At 35.4% G+C, this 10,850-nt stretch overlaps 1 pseudogene; it reads right to left on the reverse strand.

Moving 5' to 3' along the window:
• Window positions 1–236: 236 nt before the first annotated feature.
• Window positions 237–7,834, reverse strand: LOC133792179 (negative regulator of systemic acquired resistance SNI1-like; annotated as a pseudogene).
• Window positions 7,835–10,850: the final 3,016 nt, after the last annotated feature.

Consider the following 10,850-nt stretch of genomic DNA (forward strand, 5'->3'; position numbering starts at 1 on the left):
TATAGATAAGTGTTGAATTATGTTATTTATAGTCGATTATATAACACTTTTTTTGTGTTATACTACACTTTAGTATAACACTTTTTTTGTGTTATACTACACTTTAGTATAACACATTATTTGTGTTATACTACACTTTAGTATAACACATGTGTTATATTAGCTTAGAGAAACATAATCTTTTTTTACTTACACAAAACTAGGAAAACAAATATGAAAGTTGAAGCCAAATAAGGTAGCATAAATAGATTTTTATTAATTACTCAAATGTAATTACAATATTTAGTCTACTAGTCTAGGCTTAAGAAATCATATTACAACATAATTTATGCCCAATTCAGATTCCTTTATCACCAAATACAAAACAAGAAATGTATACAAAAATTAGTGAAATACATTCTTCCATTCTTTGCATCAATATCTCGATGGCTTTGCAGTTTCTTTGAAAGTGTTATGCTTCAAAAACAGGTCAGTAAATGCCACCCTCAAGTTCTTAACCTCTCTATCTAATTCACTTGGTGTCCTTTGCCTGCAAGATCCTAGAAAATGGAGTAGGATCCACCAAAAACTGAGATAAGTCTACAGATCAGTGCTTGAAGTATCATACAAAAATAAAACTATAAAACCCACATAGCTCTTACAATTTTCTGAAAGTTTTTTCAAGACTACAGTATGTATTCCATCTTTTAGATACCACAAATTGTCAACAGCAGCAACTCAATTACTTGTAACTAAACTATACTAAATTTCTCTGACTAGAATGATAGTAAATGTAAAAGCAAATATTACATCCTTATGTTAAATTCAAGACTCTAGTGATTGACCTTAAATTAAAGAGTCATAAAAGAGTTTCAAAGAAATAGAAGACCTTATTGAAAACCCAAATTTCACCACTAATGTTTCAAATGCTAATTAAATAGAAATTTACAAAGGAACAATGCTGCATAAATATCCAGTTTTGACATTAGACTCCAAATATCATAAAGTCAAATTTATATAAGAGGATTAGTTAAAGCCAAAGCTTTACAACCTTAATTAACAATCAGAATACCTTCAAGACAGACTGCTTATTAGCTTTCTGAATGTGAATATTGGCAAGGAGAAGAATTAGATGTTCCCTCTGGTTGGCAACATTGCTTTCCTGGTTAGAAAACACATTATGAAAATTCAGAGAAGCATCAAAATATGAGCAATGCAGAAGAAAATAGCTAAAACAAGAAGTTACCTTTGTAAGTTTTATCAAACATTTAACAACCAGATCAGAGAACTTCTGATTTCTGACAGCAAATGTCTCATTTGATGCAGGTGAGGGCCACCTTGAAGGATCTAATGGACGTAAGAGATTGATGAGAACAACAAAGGATGAAGTTCGATCTGCATTATCCTGTAAAGTTGAATAACAAATCAGACTAAAATAAAACATGCGAGTCAAGATAAGAATAAATGAAAAAAAGAAGAGGGAAGAAATGAAATGGCAAGTCTTAATTAGAATCTTTAGCATTAGAACATTCAAAGCTTTTAAAAGTTGGCTGCCATCATCCATATGTGGAACTCTCTCATCCAACAGCCATAGAAGGAGCTCAGTAATTAGACTATCAAGAGTGCTTTCCTTGACAGCATAAGCCAGTCTCTTGTTTTGAAATGTCTAAAAATCAATTAGAATTTTACATCAACTAGTTAGGTTTATAGTAAGGTATATAAAAAAATGGAAAAACAGAGTACAATGTTAGCATTAAGACATTCAACAACAACATAAACCAAACTTACCTGCATGAGGGTGTTGAGAACATATTTACAAGATCTAGATGATGCTCCTGTCAAGCTGAGCCTCTAATACCTTGGAAGTACTGGGCCAAAGACAGATCATGTAACCTCTGCACTTTGCTCTGCTACATCCAATCTACAATAAATAAAAATAAATAAAATTTCAAAGTTAGTAGTCTAATAGGCTTGTATCAAAAGGACTCTAGATCGTGGTGACGAATTTTTTTTGCTATAAAAATAAAGTAAATGTCCTCAAACAAGTTCAAAAATATTGGACGCAATGCAATGCAATGCAACAATTTGAAAACCAAATAAGTGCAGCCCAATAGCAGGAATACTACAAAGAGCTCTACAACAGATTCTTTCAAAGATTATATATATTTTGGTGGCTGATATCAATAAGAGCTCTACAACAGATTCTTTCAAAGATTATATCTGTATTAGTGCCTATCAAATTGGTACCATGCTATTACTAATGCTGGTTAAGGACCTTAAAATTGGTTGAATCACAATATTAAACAATTTAGAATGGCTTATCAGATGACTAGAGTTCAAAACTTTTCCATGTTCAAATAAACAACTAGGATTATCTGGAGAAGGAAAGTCAGCAACAAACAAATTTTCGTTTGAAAAACCATGCTCTACATAATTATATAATCAGAATCTTTTCTTTAAAACCGATACGTTTAGCAAGAAGAGTAATACTTTATCTTCTCAGTCATCCTACAAAATTTAAAAAAGAACTACAAAGAGCAGTTGTGGGGGTCTAAAGCAATTGCATAAAATAGAGTACAGGGGTCTCTTTACATACAACAGGTTGAACTTTGAAAGACAGTGTTACTTATTAACAGGTATATAGATAAGTTCATAAAGAGCAAGATCAATCACCTGAAATCCATGTACTAAGAGTAACTGAATTACTTCAGTCCCAATTCTTTTAACAGCGCTTTTTGTGCCGGTGATATCTGAAAAGCACTTCAATGCTCCACTAAATGTTGTATCATCTACAGAACCATTAGACCTATGAGTACGGACAGAAGGCTGCAATATCGAATGATACAAGGTAAATAAGAATATCAGCAATGAGTAAAAAAATTGCTTTATCATTACAACAAAATAACACTTTATGACAACAATAACAAACTACGGCAATGACCATAGAAGAAAGTTCTTTGGTCAATATATGTGAAGTCTTATCATTGGTTTACTACTTTGTTCTTTCAACATTCCAAGAAGTCACTTACCTTTCCCACATATTTCCAAAAGTACTGCACAACAATTTCAAGCTTCCATTTAGGTTCATCGTATACCTGCAAAACATCCTCAGGATTGGCTGAGTGACCATGTTTTTGGCAAATTATATATTTTTACACAGAAAAAAAACTACAAATTCATCATATATAAAACCATAAAACAGGGGAAACAAATCGGGGCAAATTCATTGTTTAGAAGTTAGATGAAATCTTATTTGTTCCTAAACCAGTAAGAAAATTATTGTAGAGCCATCAAATATTATAACCCACAATTTGTAACCATAAGAAAGTTAAAAAATACAATACATAAAATTGATCTTGGGCAAAAGAGCTGTCTCAACACTTTAGAGATTTATATTTTATACCATGCGCGCATAGGAACATAAACTATGTTGAAAAATGGCCTGAAAAAAAGCAGGAAGTGGAGATGATTACCTGAAGAAAAGGGTGGAAAATATCCTTATTATAAGTAAGCTCATCTACAATTAGCTCCACCATCGGAGTCCTGTATCATATTTTTCGGTTATTTTTTTATTATTATAAGAGTATTATATAAAAGAGCTGAAAAAATAATTTTGTAAAGAGAGCTACTGTATACCTGACACCATCAGCTCTTGTAGTAGAACCTTCCTTATTTGCTTTCTTCTTAGATGTATCTAGCTCCATAATCTAAATATCGTGTAAAACTAAAAATCAGTGACTCAGATGAAACTGGCTCAAAACAATACAAATCGACTTCTCATGGGGGACTTACAATTGTGAGAAATTTTTGCATAGTAATGCAGGCATTCTTTCCAACCTCAAATAAAGCAACTATCACAGCTGATCACAAATTTTAGCTGATTTTTCTTCAGAAATTTCTGGATGTATTTCATCATCATTAAATGCAACAGAACTCTGGTACAGTTGACACATAAAAGTTAAACAATCCTTCACCAAGTTTTTGTAGTTTATTTTATGTGATCCCTGCATTAGAAGATTAGCTTCAAACATAAGAGCCATGCTGCAGTAAAAATCACTTTGAAAATAGCACATCAACAAGAATAAATCCCTTCATTATTACCAAAAACATGTTAAGCAAAGACTCTTTCAAATGCACCCAACTCATGAGACCTGCAAACAACAGTGATTTACAGCTTAAGAATGTAGCCATGGAGTTAAATCCATAAAACCATACATACAATCATATGAACTACCTTCATATGCACTATTGCGCGGTACAAAATCACTTTCAAGAATGTTGACAAGATATTGAAATAATAACAGCTTTCTCAGGGACTGCACAAAAAAAAAAGGACTGTAATAAACAACATAGAATTAAAGAAGCATGCTAGTATTTAGATGAATTGCTCCCTACAATTACAAATATTGAAATATACTTCAAACAAGCAGAAACAAATTAAAAATGTCAGAAAATTAATTATAACTTTAGAAAGTCTAAAAAAAAAAAAGAAACAGCATTATTTATGCATCTCACTTGACAAGTTCAAAGCAGAGCCAATCACCAAGTATTGTCTAAAGCATTACAAGAAGGGCAAGGATACCATGAAAAAGTGAAAATATTTGGACAGACGGTATGTATTAATAATCTCCAAAAGTAAAGGCTTTATAGCCATGAACAGTAACGAGCAAGGTATTGTAATTAATTGAGCAGCAGTGGGATTCAAGAAATGGAGTACGAAAAACAACAACAGCAATAATAATAATAATAAAGACAAACCATAAACACAATCATATGAACTACCTTCACATGCACTATTGCGTTGTGCAAAATCAGAGAACTAGAAAGTTTAGAAAATATTAGTAATTATAAAACTATAAAAATTAGTGTAATTATCAGTGACCTGTATATTTCTATAGCTTTCCCTAGTTACAGTCATACTCCATACATTTCTAAGCTCCAAATTTGTTTTCACTTTATATATGAGATCATGTATATCCAATAGATGATAAAACAAATATCAAGTATTTACTTCACACAAGACATTATTGAACCATTCTTGGCTTCATCACCATGAACCTTGGTATACGATGTATTTAGCTTCCAGGAATTTAACCAGAGACATATCATACTTGGTTAAATATAATTATCAATTACAAAAAAGTCCTAAATTACAATAAACAATGAAAAGGAAACTAGATAACCAACCTTTGTATCAGACTTTTGAAAGTTCATTCCATTAGTCACATGAACAAGGTCTTGTATCAGGCAATGAATGTCCTGTGCTTCAGAAGATGATACATTATACAATGTGAAAGTATCATACCTAAGCAATCAATAACAGACAAATGCTCCGAACAAATACATGTAACACAATTCAGCACTTGGACGTTAGCCATGAAATGAATGAGCTTTCTTTTACACTACTAACTTTTTCATCATTTTCTAGGTTATAAAAATGGCCAGATATACAGAGCAAAAAAATATATATTTTAAAAAAATTACATGTTTATCTATTATTTTTTTCTTGAATGTACAAATCTCCTCAACCAAGCTTTCGCCTCATAGGAAAGTTGAAAAGGACAAGGATAGGAAAAGGTAACAGCAAGCCACAAGCTCATTAGGAAATTCATGGTCCAGATATTAATATAAGGGGGCAAAGTCATATCGAGAAACACAATGTCTTAAACTTGTTATGGCATGGAGATGAGAAAGCATTTCAGAATCTTATTCAAAGTATATACAAAATGCAACAACCAGGAGAAATACATGTATTTAGAAATGCAATTAAGACTGACAAGGAAGAAAGAGAAACTAACTTACATAGGAGTCTACTGGTCCCCCCTGGTTTTTATCACCTTCTCTTCCGTGACTAGAAAACTCCGGACTGAGATCAAATGGGGACCAAGCCTAAGAAGCACAGAGAGAGTATCCACTATAAGACAATGGATATGACTTGCAGCATCAAAATATAGAGAATATTGAAAAAAGAGACCATTTTAAAATATAAATGCCCTCAGAGATTAATGCTAGAAATTTCATGAACATTGAAAATTCATTAAGAACCAATCACATCTTCAAGGTTTAAACACCACCACTTCAACCATCACCTTTGGCATTCACCACCACCAACAGCAAACACAGATTATCATCACCACAGCCAACATGAGAAAATAGTAATAACTAACAACAACACCATTTCAACTTGACATTCTTATCCTCAAAAACTAACAACAGCACCATTTCCAGCCGGATTTGAATAATATCGTTTATAAGAAAAAGAAAATTACAGCAAAACTAAAAAAACCATTAAAAATAAATAAATAGATAAAGAGTACTAGGAATTCTCCAAATGCATAAAAGTCCCAGTAACTCGTGGCTAATGAAGGCAATACTGTTAAAACAAATTTCAAGTATAAACCCAAAGAGAAGCCCAAAACTAAACTCTAGCATACAAAACTATTATTAAGAGTCAGACCAGTCTTTAAATATTCTCATATACCTTTCAACCATAGAACCTTAAGAGAAATGCAAAGATCTCACTTCCTCAAAACAACTAGCTTAATTTATGCCTCAATCACTCGTATAAAACACAAGTCTCGTAATAAGATAAAGATTGCACGTTGAAAGGATAACCCATGATATACTATCTCCATTCAACAAACTGTAACTCAAGTTCAGGACATCAAAGAAAGCTAAATAATACAATACATACTTTCTTTACACACATATATATAACACATACATGTATATAGATCAAGTATAATATTTGAAATAAAAAACAGAATATCTTAAAAGAATATACCTTCTTATTCAGTTTATAGAGATCTTTCCCCTTTTTTGAAAGTTTAAATCAAGCCCTAAATCAACTTTTTCCAACCATATTTGTAATGAAGTGAGACCGGAAAAAAAAACACAATAAATTATGAGCACAACAGAGTCATCGGAGCATAAAAATACCCCATAAATACAAAAATGGATATTAAAAAAAAGCTTACTGTAATTGAGAGAGGGACACAAATTGGAGAAACATACCAGATTTTGCTTCCACCATGCGTCGAGGTGATGAAGACACACATAGTGTCGTCGTCGTCCTCCTGGGCAGATTGTATAAGTGGCGGGCAAGCTTAATCGTCCTCCTCCTGGGCAGATCGGTCGAGAAACGAAGAGAGAGAGGGGGTAAACGAAGAGAGAGAGGGGGGGTAAACGGGGAACGAAGAGAGAGAGAGGTGGTAAATGGGGAACAACAAGAGAGAGAGAGAGGGTAAACGGGGAATGAAGAGAGAGAGAGGGGAAATGGGGACCGACTGTGAAATGGGGAAATGGTTTTTTACTTTTTTTTTTTTGGTCAATTGGACCGTGTGAAAAAAAATTTTGGGGGGGTGGGGGCTGGGGAAAATTAGGCGCCAATTAAGTCCCGCCTATATACATATATATATATACTTATATATATATTATAATACTTTTTGAAAAGAGTTATATTTTTGTGTTATGGAAATGGGTTTTTGTTGTAGTGGTTTCTAATTGGCACGCGTGGTGATGTGGGGAGTTCTGATGTCGGGGTGTGTATGGCGTTGGGGTATCCTGTGGGCGAACAAAAGATCAGCTTATAACGCCAAAATTTAAAGGACGATGTTATATTTTATTTTGATTTCCAAACTTGTCAGTAGGACTTGAACTATATTTATTTTTAATACATTGCATGAGAATTTTATTTTATTTTAAACTATTGGGCCCAACTTGCATGTTTTAGCAAGGCCCCACTGAAATTTCCATATAAGAAGTGGTTTTCTTCTATAAGTTTATGAGCATGAAGATGTTTTACAAAGTATTAGTTTAGGACATTTTACAAATGGTATCAGAGACGGTCGTCCATGTTTCAATGGACCATCCCCATACAAGCTAAAGTTAGGAAAATCTCACCTCACCTCACCGCGTCGTAAGTATTTGTTTTATGTGCTATTACTTGTTTCTATTTTATTTAATTTTATAGTTTTGTTACTCCAGTATAGTGAGATGCCTCGTGTTATAAAAAGCACTAAGAAACAGCTAATTAAGGAAATCCGCGCAATACCCAAGGTCCAGCTTGAGGAGGACCCCTATGATTGGAGAATTACGGTGTTGAAAACAACGGCGATGGTTTGCCATTGCATTCAAGGAATCATGCACAAAAGAGGAGCCTTACTATGGCCTAGAAAGCAATATTGGGTGTTAAGGGAAGCACTATCGGTATACTTCGAGGCCCTTCTCCAGTTAGACGTAGCATGGGACGATGTCATTCAGGACGACCTGAACTTTAGCACCATAGAGTACGTGATCTACGATGTTATGGCCAACTACGAATTTAGTCGTGAGGAGATGGTTTTGGTAAAGAAGGACAACGGAAAGATGGAGGAGCAATATGAGATGGTACACAATTTGGAAGGAGCCATGGCATGTCAGAAAGTGGTTCATGCCATACCACAAGTGACTACTAGGATGAGGGTGATGGCGAGTGCCCCTGACAACTTCCACATCTCCGAGGACGTCTTCGACTACAGCTTAGGAGACGAGTCCACAGTTGAGGACTAGAGTCTGTTGTGTAGATCGTTCCATGAAACGTTGAAGATGGGATTTTTTTTATAAGAAAAACCCTAAGGATTTATGTTTTTGGTTATTGAATATTTTATGAGTTATATGAATTTTGAACACACTTTGAATGCTATGGTTTAATATTTTTCCTTTTGCAAACTCTAAATGGTGTGGATTTAGAATGTATGATTCTCATGAATATTTATCAAACCATTTTGCGAATTGTCCTTTCTAATGATTTTCTTTTGGTGCCTTAGAATCTCATAATGTCGACAAGAGGATGAGGAGGCAAGGGAAGAGTAGGAGGTCGAGGAAAGGGTGTCTCCACATGGTCTAAGGCCACGACAACTCCCGAAGTAGGAATGCCATCAGTCCAACCTGCAGCTCCAGCTGCACCAACTATGGATCTGGCTGTAGAGGTCGCAAGGTTAAGGGAACAATTAAGGCTGAGAGATGAGGAATTAGAACATGCTAGGCAAGTGCCCCAGATGCCCCAAGTGCCTCAAGTACCAATGGCGCAATCTCAGCCACCAATACCACCATCTGCACCACTACATGTGATTTGTGGGTTCGAGTCAGTGTATGAACATTTCAGAAAGCAAACCCCACCAACCTTTGAAGGAAAAGCTGATCCCATGGTGGCGAAATATTGGTTAAGATCAGTTGAGGCTATCTTCGATCATATGGAGTTAAATGATCGCCAGAGAATCTCATGTTCAGCCCACTTGCTTAAGTTGGATACGCGGATATGGTGGGATGTGATTAAACAGACTCAAAGTCTGAATACCATGACTTTGGTAGAATTCATGCAGGATTTTAGCAAGAAGTGTTACAGTGCGGCTGTGTTGGCAACCAAAGTAGATGTGTTCGTGACTTTGGTTCAAGGAAATTTGTCTGTCACTGATTATGGACAGAAGTTTGATAGGTTGGCAAAATTCGCTCCTAAAGTTGTACCAAATGAAGCTCTGCGAGTCCAAAGGTTCATGAGGGAACTCAAGCCTATGATTGCAAAGGACGTTAAGATGACCAGTATTGAAGTGTTCAATTATGTTGAAGTACTAGACAGGGCACTTGAGGCAAAATACTTGGAGGATCGAATATGGAAGGAAAATGCTGCCAGAAGAGAGGCCCACCAAAACAAGGGCTTCAATGAGGGCAACAAGAGAAAAGCTAATGAAGGGCAGAATAGTTGCATTGACAAAAGACCGAGACCCTGGCCACGAATAACAATAGTCACAACACTCAGAACCACCCTAACAACCGCAACAGTCGCTATAATGATAGGAACCATGGGAATCACCAAAGCAACAGAGTACAACACCCCGCTTGTCCTAAATGCTCGTAAAGACACCTGGGAGAATGCCAGGCCGGTACCAAAAAATGTTTCAAGTGTGGTTAGGCAGGACATGTAAGAAAAGATTGCCCACAATGGAAAGTGGGACTGAATAATAACAACAATATGGTGCCAGCGTAGGTTTTTGCCTTAACTCAGAATGAAGCAACCAACATCAACATAGTAGTCACAGGTCAGCTCCCTATATCTAGTATGATGTGTAGAGTCCTTATTGATTCTGGAGTGACTCACTCCTATGTTTCCATGAATATGATTGATAAGTTGGGTATGCCTTGTAAATTATTTGAGCATAGTTTTAGTACAATATTACCGTCTAAGACATGATGATTTCAACCAGGTGGTTGCAGTCAGCACCTATAACAATAGAGTCCAGGGAGTGCCTAACAGACCTAATAGAACTAAGTATATGAAATTATGATTTCATACTTGGCATGGATTGGTTATCCAAGCATGGAGCAACAATTGACTGTCAGAAAAAGACTGTGGAATTCAAACCAGAAGAAGGGGAACTCTTTTCTTTTAAAGGAGAATTAGCGGGTTTTCGTATGCCCATAATATCGGCACTGAAAGCACGAAATATGATGCAACATAGATGTTCAGAATATCTGGCTAGTGTGGTAGATAAATCCAAGGAGTCAGAATTAAAACCAAAAAATGTGCATATCGTTTGTGAGTTTCTTTAAGTGTTTCCCGAGGAGTTACCAGGATTACGCCCCAGACAGAGAAATCAAATTTGTGATCGAACTAGCACCAGAAAAAGCACCAATCTCTAAAGCACCCTATCGAATGGCACCTACGGAGTAGAAGGAACTTAAGGACCAGCTATAGGAATTGTTGGACAAGGGGTTCATAACACCTAGTCATTTGCCATGGAGGGCACCAGTCCTATTTGTGAAAAAGAAGGATGAGAGCATGAGAATGTGCATCAATTACGAAGAACTCAATAAGGTCACCATCAAGAACAAAT

This window comes from Humulus lupulus, chromosome 7 (assembly GCF_963169125.1).
Source record: "Humulus lupulus chromosome 7, drHumLupu1.1, whole genome shotgun sequence".
In the NCBI taxonomy this organism is placed as follows: Eukaryota; Viridiplantae; Streptophyta; class Magnoliopsida; order Rosales; family Cannabaceae; genus Humulus; species Humulus lupulus.